The 15,109-nt window shown below is 38.0% G+C and overlaps 1 long non-coding RNA gene across 1 annotated transcript; it reads left to right on the top strand.

Moving 5' to 3' along the window:
- Positions 1-993: 993 nt before the first annotated feature.
- Positions 994-4,192, top strand: LOC136392223 (uncharacterized). Its single transcript, XR_010748926.1, has 3 exons — positions 994-1,241; positions 2,573-2,721; positions 4,128-4,192. It is a non-coding gene; the product is annotated as an uncharacterized lncRNA (long non-coding RNA).
- The last annotated feature ends 10,917 nt before the right edge of the window (positions 4,193-15,109 follow it).

Genomic DNA, 15,109 nt, shown 5'->3' with positions numbered 1-15,109 from the left:
GCTCCTCCCTCTCTCTCATTTATGTTCTGATTTATGGACGTTTCAGTATCAGATCCTTGGTTCTTGCTTCCTCAGAAAGGCACATCTTCACACGTAGGAATAAGGTGGACCTTTAGTTGTGGAATTAGGGCATCAGCAACACAAAAAAGTCTTACAGTGCAGTGGTGGTCTACTCTCACAGCACAACTTCACTGATGCCCTCTGAAGTGACCTTCACTAGTGATAGAAAAACCCTGTTGCCTAATCTCTGTCTGGAGAAATCTTTCAAAAGTGGTAATACATTCATATTTTCTGTTGGAAGTGACGTGAATCTGAAGATAAACTACTATTGGATTATTCAGCTAGAATGACAGTGAACTCTATTGTGAAAAGCAATTCTGAATTATAAGATGTAATGCTTAATTTTTAGGCAGTCATCAAAGCAAAGGTGAAATGAATGATTTATAGCCACACTTTACAATTGTTTAGTACTTAACTTCTAATCTGGGTTGGCCATGCCTTAAGTGGCTCAGTATTAGATACATTCTTTATTAGATAGCCTGCATTCCTAGGAATTGAATATTGAACCTAACTTGTTGTTAACTTCAGGATGCTCAAAACTTACCTTGTGTTTTTCTGAGTCAAAGCTCCCTAATACTTCCCATTTTCCTATATGTTTGTACTGTTCTGTGTGAATTTATACAGCTGGGGCAAAAAGACACATTTGAAAACTTATTCAAGTCTTTTCTGTCTTTAGGTGGGTTATACTGAGTGGAAAAAGGCACAATGCCATTTAATATTAGAATAAAGTTAATTTAATGTTAAGTTATAGTGATGAGGAAAAGCCTTTTTCTAGTACTTGAAAGTCTTAAAATCACAAATACTGGGAAAGTTGAGTATGCTAAAACTTCCATTCAGTGTGAGAGCAGGTGAATGTATTCACATTCACTGGGGTTACAAATATCTTCCCTTATTTTCCAGTTTTGCACTAAGTTGATATTTTGAGGACACAAGTGAACCTAGAATTGGAGACTGAAAATTTTACCAATAGCACAGAGGTCTATTTGTCAAGCAAGAAAAATGTCGCCTTCCTTAAAATATGTTCACCTTTACTGAAGATATAATTCCTTTAAGACATCTAATTCCATTTTATATCATCATGAAAGTAGTCTACCGAAACTGCGTTGGGATTTAACATCACAGGACTAAATATGAACTGTCCTCCTGAGTCTTGACACCATCACAGGAACATTAAGAGTTGGGTCAGTATTTCACAGATGTCATTTTCCATATAGCAGGGGCTGAGAGCCAGTTTGGGAAATTACCTCACTTTACACTGACAGATAAAAATGTAAATGCAATGTTGTTGTTTTATTATAAAACATTGTCTTTGAGCCATATCAGATAAATACTCCTCAGTACCTGATCTTTACCCTGATACTTTAACTTACTTAACTTACTGGGTCCTAACACTGAGTTGCAGTGCTGATTGAGAATAAAACCCTTGGAAAGGTCCCCACTCCTATCTCTCTATGTTAGAACTGACACTGAAAAAGATTCAAACTTACAGAATACAATGCATTTTTAAAAAGAACAGTGCTAGGCACATGGATTGATTTGTGCAACAGTATTGCAGGGTTGAATACCATAAATTTGACATTTATATAGCACATTTTTAAAAATATGCTTGTCAATTTTTCATTTATATTTTACTTTTTATTTCATCGAGTGTTCATTTCATTGGAAACTCCATGAACCTTGGGAGGGAGGTAAAATGTGTATGAGTTTCTTATGATGAATTTTGAAAATGGAAGCTCAGATTATTTAGGATCATTCCATTCTACATTAGTTAATACATACTTTTGGAGACTATTAATTAGTATTTCTTGAGTTGCAAGAACAGTGTTGGAGCTAGAAAAAATGTTAATACTTTTCCTCTTCCTAATTTCTTCTGGCTGGACTAATAACCAAATGAACAGATTAACAGGTGAAAATTCAAAGTTTAATACACGCTCATGGTGAATTCACGTAGACACAAAAATTCCCTGAAAATCCCAAAGACACTGAGGCAGCATTGTGTATATAACATATTTTGGACCAAGGAGGACAGGGAAAGGGCACACAGTTTTCAGAAGTGAGAATGGGTGATTTACAGGTAGCTGAGGAACTGGGGAACAAACATGGCCGGAGAATCCGTGGTAGGTGACTCAGAAACGCTGGGACACAGTGCTATGTAGGTAACAGGCCCCTGCCTGAAGCCCTTGTTGACCATACTCAATTCAAGTTAGGCTAAGGCAGCGTTCGAAGATCTCCTTCCTGAAGCAGATTTCTCAAATCTGGGTCTCTTGTGCAGGCAAGGAGTGGAGAGTTAGTGTTTCTGAGTCTTTTATTTCCTAATAAACAACTTAAAACCAGTATCCCCAAAACATAGCTTTGGGGTGGCAGAATTTTGATCTCTTCAACAGAAATGCATGAAAGTAACTAACTGAATGGGATTATTATTTTTGCTTCTAGGACTGGGAAATACAAGACGGAATTTGGTTTAGTCAAATAATGATTATATTCATCTCTATTTGCTTGCTTTTCTCTGCAGGTTGTGGCTAGTATTTTCTGCAGAGAATGAGGGCCTTTAGCACCCACATCCCTCCTACCAGGATATCATTGTTCTGTGCACTTTACCCTCAACCTGACACAGAGTCCTCCCAGCTTTTGAGGAGGCTTCTAATTGGTACATATTACCAGGTAAGAGAACATAATTTCAAAGCTCAGGTTTTGTCTCTAAATATGGTTAGTATTAGTAAATTAATGGCGTGTCTGCTTTTCAGCTTTGGAATGATTGCAATCTCATTTTTAGGATGAATCGAATCAACACTGTAGGAAAAGTGATAAATTATTCTTTGTTTTTTTGAACTTTTCTGTTCACACATTAACAGAATGATTTAAAAGCCATGGTTGATATTTAGACAGATACAGAAAGAGCTCCCAGGTGTCAAATAGAAGGTGCTGTGTTCAGCCTGTGTGAAAATGAGTAGAGGAAATAAAGTCATCCTAAGAGCTGTACAGTTCTGACAAAGACACTAATTAATAGATATGAGAAAGTCTTTTATTAGGCAATTAAATCATATTTCTACATATACATATTCCCTATTAAGGAGCAGTGGATATGAGTAGTGTCGAAAAAACAGGGGCTTCAGTACAAAAAATACCTTGTATCTGAATTTTCTCTGTTCTATTTTTGACACAGGCTTCTTTAGATTAAGCTAAGCCACATGTTTTCCTGTCAGTAATATGGGGCTAATCCTCCTGTCTATTTCAAAGAGTTGGATAATTTAAGGAATAATTTTTTCATGTTGCTTAAGTAATATTTTTTTACTCTTTAAACATTTGAAGATATCTTCTTATGTGGCTAGAGTTTATAAGGGGTGAGCAGAGGAGAAAACAGGTTGGAGTTACCAAAGTTATATATATACAAAGTTTCTTCATAAGAATTATTAGAACACATAATAATTCTCCAGAATACTATATATAAATAATTTAAAATGATTCTTAGAATCAGGACCGTTATCTACTTAGCAAACATTATTACTTTTTTTTCTAGAGCGACTAGAAGTTACATTTCTGAAAAGTAATCATCTCATTTCAGAGTTATAGCTCTTCAGGATGTATGTTCATTTATTAGAAATAAGTCCTGCAGGCGTCACCACAATCATAATATTGTCACTAACAGTTTGGAGCTAGGGAGGAAAACAAAGTCCTTGCATAGCCGGAAGATGGTGCTAGTTGACCATTCTTGAAAAATCAATGCCTGACTTTGAAATAACCAACTTCACTTTTACTGAATTTCAGACTTCATAATCCAGGTCATGTTGACATCATTTTGAAATTCTTCAGTCTTCAGTAACTTCAAATTTAAACTTCAAGTTAATTACTTTTACAATAACAGAACTCTGAGCAGCTCATAAGAGCAAGAAATACTTTCCCTAGTCTACTTATCTCCCCCCGTCTTTGCAAAGAAAAATATATTTTAAAATTTTGTATTTTATTGTTTCTCCATCTTCATATTTTTCAATGCTATACTTTTAGAACACTAGATACACTCATGATCCACCTTTAAATTCCTTGTTCTTATTCATCTGTTCTTCCACCAGGATGCTCTTGGGAAGGTGATCCATTGAATTAGAAGATCCCTCAACCAGCAGATACACTTTCTGGCATGTCCAAATTAGAAAAAATGCAAGTTGACATATTTCTCCTATTGTACCCTGTAGACTTTTCTAAAACACTGTTTCATGTGTATGCTCTTTTGTTTATCTTCAAGCCTTTTTTTACTTGGAAATATTAGAAAATAAAAATTAAATATCTGTATACCTCTGTTGTAAACTTATTTATAATCCAGTAGTATATTCGAGAAACTGGTCTGTTCATTAGGCATCTTCAACACTTGCCTGTGAAATATCTTCTAGGTGCATCTGTTTCCCATGAGCCTCTCCGCCCCCTTCATCTTCCAGTCTCAGCTTCTGGATGGTTCTCATAGCCTTCTAGGAGTTGACTTCCATTTTCTCCTGCCCCCTTTAACCTGTGTTCTGAGGAGATGAAAGAGACATGTATTGTAAATGTAAATGTGATCCTTCACTCCTGTTCTGAAAAACCTTCAACAATGTTCCACTGCTTGTAAACAGGCAGACCTGCAGCATGTCCCGACAGGCACGTGCCCACTCTTCCTATTTCTCTCCTGTGCCCTCGCTACATGGCATTTTAAAGACTGTGCTTCCTCCTCCGACAGGTCTTTCTACATGTATTCTGTCAGTGAGCAAATGATTCTCCACCGTCCTCCGAGATGGGGCATCCACGATCTTTGGATCAGAGCTTCCACATCACCTTCCTGGGGATGTCTCCTCTATCACGGAGGTAGGGGTATAGGTCAGGATGCTCTATTATGTGCATCTGCAGCATTGGGGAACTCTCCTATGTGGCACTTGCCTGTAGAATTGGGCATGGTTTCTAATGGGTCTCTGTTATTTATTAGTTCTTTTGTTATTATAGTACCACATGTAATTTTAATAAATCTGCTGTGAGAATGTAATTTGGTTATACAGAGAAATCAATACAGTGTACTATAAAATATTTTTTCTGTCGAGTTAAATTTATCTGTAAATCTTGTAACAACAAGTTTATAGTCACAAAATCTGAACAAAGAGCAAACACAATATTCCATCTAACACAGGGTAATGCGCAAGTTCACTCTGATGGGGGCTGAGCGTTTGGCATAATTTTACTTTCAATACCAAGCATAATGATATAGGTAATGAGCATTGGAAGGGTTACTTTTCTATTTTACAAAATCGTGCTACTCTTAAATAAATCTCATTATTCAGCATGATGATAATGTTAAAGAAATAGACCATGAGCCTGAGCTGAGGTGGCGCAGGGGCTCAAGTGTCGACTTGTGATACTGAGTCTACCGGTTCGAAATTCTGGTCTTTTGCCGGTCAAGGCACATGTGCTTCCTATTCCTACTTTTTCTCCTTCTCTCTCGCTCTCCTCTCTCTGAAGTCAATAAATAAAATCCTAAAAGGAAAAAAGAGAATGAAAATTCAAGCTGCTTTTTAAAAGTTTATAGTAATGTAAATTCTGATTGTATCCAAACATTTTTAGTTACCTACTACTGCAATTTTGTAAAACCATTTCTTGAATGGACAATCTGGAGAATAATTAAATGCATCTTAAAGATATTTTCAGTGATGTATGTAGAAATATGGTTCACCAGAAGCTAACAAGCATCATTTCTTAATTAAAAATCAATGGTACTATATAGTAATAAAGAGTACCCTTCAACAACTTTATTTTGTGAAGTAAAAACACTTCAGAGGAGCTATAGGAATAATTTTATTCATATCTAGTATAGTAACCAATCATAAAATTTTTACGTAGTTTTCTTTTCTTTTTGTTTTTTTTGTTTGTTCTTTGTATTTTTCTGAAGTTGGAAACGGGAGGCAGTCAGACAGACTCCTGCATGCGCCCAACCGGGATCCATCCTGCATGCCTACCAGGGGGCAATGCTCTGCCAATCTGAGGCATTGTTCTGTTGCAACCAGGGACATTCTAGCACCTGAGGCAGAGGCCATAGAGCCATCCTCAGCACTTGGGCCAACCTTGCTCCAATGGAGCCTTGTTTGTGGGAGGGGAAGAGAGCGACAAAGAGGAAGCTGAGGGGGAGGGGTGGAGAAACAGGTGGATGCTTCTGTTGTATGCCCTGGCCAGGAATTGAATCCGGGACTCCTGCACGCCAGGCCGACGCTCTACCACTGAGCCAACCAGCCATGGCCTATTTATTTTTTTTATTGATTTAAATTTCTTTTGTTTACATAGATTCAAGTGTCGCCAAATACATCCCTCCACCCCCGTGTTCACCTCAACATTGCCTTTGCCCGTCCACCCCTGTCGCGCCAACACCCTCTCCCCTTTTATCCAGGATTTGCTTTTCTGCTCTCTATAACGCCGTTTTGTGTATATATTTATATAAATCACCAATCTCTTTCCCTTCTCTGATCCCATCCTCTCATTTTCTTTCCCATTGTCTGCTTTCCCTCTGGTCCCTTTGATCCTGCCTATGGCTTTATTCCGTTTATCAGTTCACATTGTTTCTTGGATTTTTTAAATGAGTGAGGTCTTTTGAAATTTTTCTCTCTGCTTGGCTTATTTCACTTAACATAATAGTTTCCAGGTCCATCCATATTGTCGCAAAAAAGTAAGATTTCCCTCATTTATATGGCCGCATAGTATTCCATTGTGTATATGTATCACACCTTTTTAATCCACTCGTCCATTAAGGAACAGTTGGGCTGTTTCCAGATCTTGGCTATTGTAAACCATGCTGACATAAACATGGGAGTACATTTTTTTTCTTTGAATCAGTGATCTGGTGTTCGTAGGAAATAATCCTAAAAGTGGGATGCCTGATTCACAGGCAGTTCCATTTTTATTTTTTGAAGAATCTCCATACTGTTTTCCACAGTGGTTGCACCAGTCTGCATTCCCACCAGCAGTGCAGGAGGGTTCCCTTTTCTCCACACCCTGGACAGCTCTTATTATGTGTTGTTTTAATAATGACCGCCATTCTGAATGGTTGTATCTCATTGTGGTTTCTTTTCTTTTTATTTTTTTACAAGGACAGAGAGAGATTCAGAGAGAGGGATAGATAGGGACAGACAGACAGGTACGGAGAGAGATGAGAAGCATCAATTATCAGTTTTTTGTAGTTGTTCATTAATTGCTTTCTCATATGTGTCTTAACTGCGGGCCTTCAGCAGACTGAGTAGCCCTTGCTCAAGCCAGCGACCTTGGGTCTAAGCTGGTGCTTTTTCTCAAGCCCGATGAGCCCACGCTCAAGCTTGCGACCTTGGGGTCTTGAACCTGAGTCTTTCCGCATCCCAGTCAGATGCTCTATCCACTGCACCACCTCTTGTTCAGGCTTATTTTGGTTTAAATTTGCATTTTTCTAATGATTAGTGATGTTGAACATTTTTTCTTTTGCCTATTGGCCATCTGTATGTCCTCATTGGAGAAGTATCTATTCATTTCTTTTGCCATGTTTTGATTGGACTGTTTATCTTTCTGGTGTTGAGTTTTACAAGTTCTTTATAAATTTTAGTTATTAACTGTTCATCAGACGTATTGTCAAATATGTTCTCCCATTGTGTGGTCTTTCTGTTTATTTTGTTTATATTGTCTTTAACTTTGCAAAAAGCTTTTTAGTTTGATATAGTCCCATTTGTTCATTCCGTCCTTTATTTCACTTGCCCGTGGAGATAAATTCCCAAATACATTGCTGTGAGAGATTTCAGAGAGCTTACTGCCTATGTTTTCTTCCAAGATGAATATGGTTTCATTACTTACATTTAAGTCTTTTATCCATTTTGAGTTTATTTTTGTGAACAGTATAAGTTTGTGGTGTAGTTTCATTTTTTTTTCAGGTAGCTGTCCAAATTTTCCAACAACATTAGGTAAAGAGACTGTCTTTACTCTATTATATGCTCTTACCTCCTTTGTCAAATATCAATTGTCCATAAAGGTGTGGGTTTATTTCTGGGTTCTCTATTCTGTTCCATTGATCTGTCTGCCTGTTCTTTTGCCAGTATCAAGCTGTTTAGAGTACAATGGCTCTGTAGTATAACTTGTTATCAGGAAGTATGATTCTACCCACTTTATTCCTCTTTTTCAAGATTCCTGAGGCTGTTTGTGGTTTTATTTTGGTTCCATATAAATTTTTGGAATATTTGTTGTATATCTTTGAAGTATGTCATTGGTATTTTAATAGGAATTGCATTGAATTTATAAATTGATTTGGGTAATATACACATTTTAATGATGTTTATTCTTCCTATCCATAAACACAATATATACTTCCACTTGTTTGTATTTTCCTTGATATCTTTTATTAATGTTTTATAATTTTCCAGTACAAGTTTTTAATCTCCTTGATTAAATTTACTCCTAGGTACTTTATTTTTTTATTTTTGCAATTATGAAGGGGATTGTTTTCTGAATTTTTCTTTTAGACACTTGATTGTTGGTATATAAAAATGCCTCTGATTTCTGAATATTAATTTTATATTTTGCCACATTGCTGAATACATTTATCAGGCCCAGTAGTTTTATTTTTTAATTTTATTTTTATTAATTTTAATGCAGTAACATTTATAAATCAGGGTACATATGTTCCGAGAAAACATCTTAATTTGACATTTGATTATGTTGCATACCCCTCACCCAAAGTCAAACTGTCTTCAGTCACCTTCTATCTGGTTTTATTTGTGCTCCTCCACTCCCCCATCCCCTGTCTCTCTTTCCTCGCCTCCTTGCCACACCCCACCCCACCCCGTGTTACCATCACATTCATGTCCATGTCTCTGAGTCTAATTTTTTGTCCTATCTATGTATGGGTTCATATAGTTCTTAGTTTCTTCTGATTTACTTATTTCACTCTGTATAATGTTATCAAGGTCCATACATGTTATTGTAAATGATCCGATGTCGTCATTTCTTATGGCTGAGTAGTATTCCATAGTATATATCATATGTACCAAAGCTTTTTAATCCACTCGTTCTTTGACGGACACTTGGGCAGTTTCCAGATCTTCACTATTGTGAACAATGCTGCCATAAACATGTGGGTGCATTTCTCCTTGTGGAACAGTTCTATGGTGTTCTTGGGGTATATTCCTAAAAGTGGGATAGCTGGCTCAAAAGGCAGTTCTATTTTCAATTTTTTGAGGAATCTCCATACTGTTTTCCACAGAGGCTGCACCAGTCTGCATTCCTACCAGCAGTGCAGGGAGGTTCCCTTTCCTTCACATCCTCGCCAGCACTTATTCTGTGTTGTTTTGTTGATGAGCGCCATTGTGATTGGAGTGAGGTGATATCTCATTGTGGATTTAATTTGCATTTCTCTAATGATTAGTGATGTTGAGCATTTTTTCATATGCCTATTGGCCATCTCTAAGTCCTCTTTGGAAAAGTGTCTATTCATTTTTTTCCCATTTATTTATTGGATTGTTTTTGGCCAGGTAGTTTCTTGACTGAGACTTTAGGGTTTTCTAATTACAATATTATATCATCAGCAAATAATGATAGTCTTACTATTTCTTTTTTAATTTTGATGGCTTTCATTTCTTCTTCTAGTTTGAGTGCTGTGCCTAGGACTTCCAGAAGTATATTGAATAATAGTGGTGAAAATGGGCACCCTTGCCTTATTCCTGACCTTAAGGGGATTGCTTTTAATTTTTGCCTATTGAGTATGATGTTGGCTTGGGATTTGTCATAGATGGCCTTTATCATGTTGAGGTATGTTCCCTGTATTTCCTGTATGATATCAATAGATGCTTTACCTGCATCTATTGATACGATCATGTGATTTTTCTCCTTCCATTTGTTTATGTGATGAATCACATTGAGTGATTTGTGAATATTTTACCTGCCTCGCGTCCCCAGAATAAATCCTACTTGGTCATAATGTATAAATATAATTTTTTCATGTATTGCTGGAACTAATTTGCTCATATGTTGTTGATAATTTTAGCATCTAAATTTTTCAGGGATATTTTCTATCTTCAGCTCATACTGTTGACCTCTTCTTGGCTTAGACCTGAACCATAATCTAAATAGATCTTGTTTCAGCTGCATTATTCTCTGATGACTGAAAGTGTTTATGTCCTCTTCCATGAATACTTATTATTAGTACAGAGGCCTTCTACTCATTGATGGTTTTGCAGTCACCATGCCATGTCTTCACAGGGCGTGTGTGCAATAAGCTCAGTCTCCTGTCCATTGGTTGTCACAAAGTGAGCTTCTCTGAGCAGAGCAGTATGGCCCTGCCATTGAAGCAAGGCAGATACCTCTGTCTTCGGTTTCTTTCTTTTTTGATCATTTTCTTTAACAGTCTGAGGAAGGTGCCTCAGTTCTTCGAGTGCTTAAGGTGACCAATACTTACCTTAATTCTCTTGGCGAGAATCTGGCCCTGACCTAGTTTGTTCATTGCTGCGCTGACCGCGTGATGGGTGATGTTGTAGCCCCTTCCTGTTGTGCGACGGGAACATTTGTAGGGCCTTACTTTTTAAACAATGACACTTTTCTCTATGTCTATAGTGTCACCTCTCTAATGGATTCACGTGTGTCGGTTAGATATTTCAGGTGTTCAATTCCATGTTTTCACAAAGGCCTGCGAAGCAGAGAGTGAGTACCTCTCCTCTTTTGTTTTTAGTTAGTTTTTCTTAGCTCCAGTTAATTTTTGGTGAATTACTGGAAGATGGTGGTTATGGCCAAAAGCTCAAAATACAGGTTTCATCTTTTAATAAATCAGTGATAACATTTACTGAAAATTTTTGAGAATACAGGAGGACATTAAATTTCAAAATGTTTTATTGATTGATTTTAGAAAGAAGGGAAAGAAAGAGTAAGAGGGAGAGGAGTGGGAAACATGAACTATTAGTAGCTACTTTTCATCTGTTCTTTGATCTTTCTTCCTGGCAAGCCCCGGTTTCGATCCGGCAACCTCAGCATCCCAGGTCAACGTTTAATCCAGGCTATGTGAGGATGTTAAATCAAAAATTTTATTCAATTTTCTTAGGCACAGAGTAAATTCTGTATTTCAAATATGGTCATCTTCTCCAATTCATCTATAAGCATAATTGGTTAATGAGCTCTGTTCTGTGAACCTGTTTTTAGTCTTCTGCAGGAGAAGGTGTCAAGTTTTTTATACTTAAATGACTGTCTTCTCAATTTTATACCTCAATCCAAACTTGATGTCAAACTACAAACCAAAATATAAATTTGTCCTCGGGTCTCATCTTATGCAAATTAATGGTTCTTAAAATGTTTTGTCAAGTAAAACCTTCTTTTGAACGGTTTCCACACCCCTCACCCCAAATCAGGTCGACTCTGACTATACTTAGATAAGACATTGATTGTCTCATAATTGCCATGAAGCAAAATTAAGCAGACAGTCTGAAAATTGACATGGGCCCTAGTGCAGCCTTATGAAAGAATGAGATGGTCTAATGTGTACTGACAGGGAAATGCGTTCATAATATATTGTGAAGAGAAAATGTCAAATAGCGAAAAGTACATGCACTTGTGTTTTCATTAACCAGTAGTGTATGTAAATACGTGCAAGGAAGTCAGAAAGACGTGAAACAGAGTGACAGCAATGCTTACCTCTTGCAGTGGGATCGCATCGTCGTCTGGTTGTCTGACTTCGAGGATGAGGACGGGAAACTCTCAACGCTCTTGATACTCTTTATGGTGGGTCAGCTTTTTCCGTTAAAAAAATAAACCCAAGAAAGACACAAAATAACACAAGGTGTGATGTTAAGTTTCTCCTGCAAGAATAAAGAGGAAGAAATGAATGCTAGCCAAGCAGAGACTTTGATGGTTTTCATTTCCAGTGCACTGCCAACATTCGGAATTGTGTTGGGAAGAACAAGAATGAAATCATACCCAGAGATCAGCCTGGATAAACATTACACTTGCACATGATCCTCACTCTTGTTCTAACCAGCTCAAGGAGAATCTCTATTCTTCTGAAGTCTATCTGCCTAAATATCTTTGGGACCAGGGCATTTCTCCCAGCTCCATCTCAATGTGTGTCTGTCCTGCTGACTTGGACACCACAGGTTTGCTACACGTCCGCTGTTGCCATACTGGGCAGGGCGGCCATGGCAGGAGAGTGAGAACTCTTTGCTGCTGCGCTGTGTGCCCTGGTTCCTCTCAGTTAGGCCTGGGTGGGCAGAATGGAGACATAGACCGTGCCAATGCATACATACACAGACACACCAACGGCAGTTCTGGGAGTAGCAAAGAGACCAGCTTATTCTCAATGAATAATTTGTGTAGGCAAAGAATGGCAGAAGATTCAAAAGATGTATTCTTTTTTTACAAGATATAGTTATATAGTTACAGATTGTTTATATACATGTCCATATATATATTTGCATATACCCAACAACTTTATATGTACATATATATTCAATAGTTACAGTCACACTACAATAATACATAGGAGAATCAGTAAGTTCTAATGTCAAAAAACAGAAATGACTAAGTACTTTAAGCAGAGAAGAATTTAATATAGGTTATTAGTTACGTACAAAATTATTGGAAAGGCTGCAAGAACAGGTTAGGGCTAGACATTTGGCAAGGTCCTTAGTTGGGCATAGCTGCTGGCCCACCTTAATCCTAGGCCAAGTGGCTGAGACTCTGTGTCACTGTGCTCGCCCCACAGAGCCCCGGGGAGCATGGCACAGGGCCTGCAAGCCACCTTCTAGGGCCTTTGGATGCAAAGCTTTCAGTGCCTTTTCAGGCAAAGGATTCAGTGCCCGGTGTAGGCTGGAGGCAGTTTTGCTTCTGCCCTGTTTCTCCTCCTCCATACACTGTTCTTGGGCCACCAGTGTCCCTGGGAGCCACATGTTTTTCCCAGCAGCACATCCTAAGAGTGGAGGCAAGAGTTTCAAAACAATATTGTAGCAGTGGGCAGTGCTGAGACTCACTGCTCACCCAGAGTCTCCCGTTTGTACACATAGAAAGTAATGGAAGGTGAAGCAGTCTCAGCTGTTCCCACACAAATTTCAAGTACTGTTTATATTTTTTTAACTGGTAAAAACGATCACTTTCTTCTTCTTTCTTTTTAATTGTTTTTTAGGAAATTGCTATCCATGTAACATGGACAACTGTCAAATAAAAAATCCTAAATCTCAGAAGACTGTGAAAGAAATGATGCAAGTGCATCGAGTGCCGCTCTGCCCAGCACATCGGCCGTGGGTACCTCGTCTAGAACCGTAACTGGCTCTGCTTCTTCTAAAACTAAAGGGAGAACTACTGTTCATCATCTCATAGAAGATGAGTTGTCATTTGTCTTTATATCAGTGAAGAAAATACATCATGTTTCACATGATTTGTGGAGAAAATTAGCAAATCATGTGATGGTTCCAAGTAAATTAAAGATATTTGTTAGTAGAACTTTCTCACCTGTGCAAAAAGCAAGCTGAATATTCTAAAACACTTGTACTGCCCAAAAGTAGTCAAGCAAAATGATCGAATTAATTGTAATGGCATCAGAAAAAGCACGAAAAGCAATTTTCACTATCACAGAAATTCTTGCTAAAAAATGCTCTCTTTCACAATTGAAAAATATGTAATTTTGCCAGCATGCTATAAAGTTGTAGAAATCATGTTTGGCAAGGAAAATATGAAATGGGTGTGTTAAAAATTCAAATGTCAGGTAACACCATAGTCGACTTATTCAGGATTTGTTCCTAATGGTTGAATTCTAACGGATGCAATACATTAAAGATATAGACATGTCTCGTATTCAGCTGAAAGGACCAATGAATGTCAATGTAAATGCTAAATCTCCAGCATTCAGTTGATTTATTTATGTGTATATATATATATATATATATATATATATATATTTTTTTTTTTTTTTTTTTTTTTTTTTCTTCTTCTTCTTTCTTTTTTTCAAACTTAGAAGCAGGGAGGCAGTCAGACAGACTCCCACATGCGTGCCTGACTGGGATCCACCAGGCATGCTCAGCAGGGGGCAACATTCTGCCCACTATGGGGCGATGCTTCCCTGCAACCAGAGCCATTCTAGCATCTGAGGCAGAGGCCATGGAGCCATCCTTGGCTACTTTGCTCTAATGGAGCCTTGGCTGCAGGAGGGGAAGAGAGAGATAGAGAGGAAGGAGAGGGGAAAGATTGGAGAAGCAGATGGGCAATTCTCCTGTGTGCCCTGACTAGAAATTGAATCCGGGACTTCCTCCTGCCAGGCCAGTGCTCTACTGATGAGCTAACCGGCCAGAACCACGTGATTTCTTTAAAAAGAAGAGGTATTATTTTATGTTGTGTTATATTTTCTTGGAGAGAGAAGGAGAAGGTTTTGCGTGAAGGAGATAGAAAGAGAGAGAGAAACATCTCCTCATTGTTTTTCTTTAGCTGGGCACCCACTGATTGCTTCTTATCTGTGCCCTGACTCAAGATTGATTTTCTGACTTCAACCTCGGGATGGAACTGGTGACCGTGGTGGTCTAGGACAAAGCCTTATCCAGCACCAGCTACCAGTTCAAGCATTGGTTCTGGCTCGAACACAAGGGTACCAGCTTGACACCCAAGGTCACCATATCGAGCTCCACTCAGGGTACATATGAGAAGCAGTCAATGGCAAAGTTCAGAGGAGCAGTGAGTTGATCTTTTCTCTCTTGCTCCCTCCATCCCTGTCTCAAAAAAATAAAATGTACAATGGATACTACTTCATTTTGGTTACCACTTAAACTGAATTTCTTCATATTAAAAAAAAAAAAAAGCAACACTGCTTCCTTTCCCCACATCCTATTTGTGGAAATCGAGCTTCCCAATGACTCCTGCAAAAGTTTTAAAAGCGTCCCTGTCCAAAATAGAACCTCAGACAAAAGAGACTCTAAAACAAGTCAGGCTCAGCTATCTCATCAAATTTCAAATGCAATGAAATTGAAGAAAAAATAATGACCAAAAGTTATTTTAAGTAACAGCAAAATACCTTGAAGAAAATTTTTTTATAAATTTTTAAATGTCACTTTCTAGGAAAAAAGGTAGGTGA

This window comes from Saccopteryx leptura, chromosome 1, assembly GCF_036850995.1.
Source record: "Saccopteryx leptura isolate mSacLep1 chromosome 1, mSacLep1_pri_phased_curated, whole genome shotgun sequence".
Lineage (NCBI taxonomy): Eukaryota > Metazoa > Chordata > Mammalia > Chiroptera > Emballonuridae > Saccopteryx > Saccopteryx leptura.
Note: the sequence above shows the minus strand (reverse complement) of the source record. Positions and strands in the feature narration are given on the sequence as shown.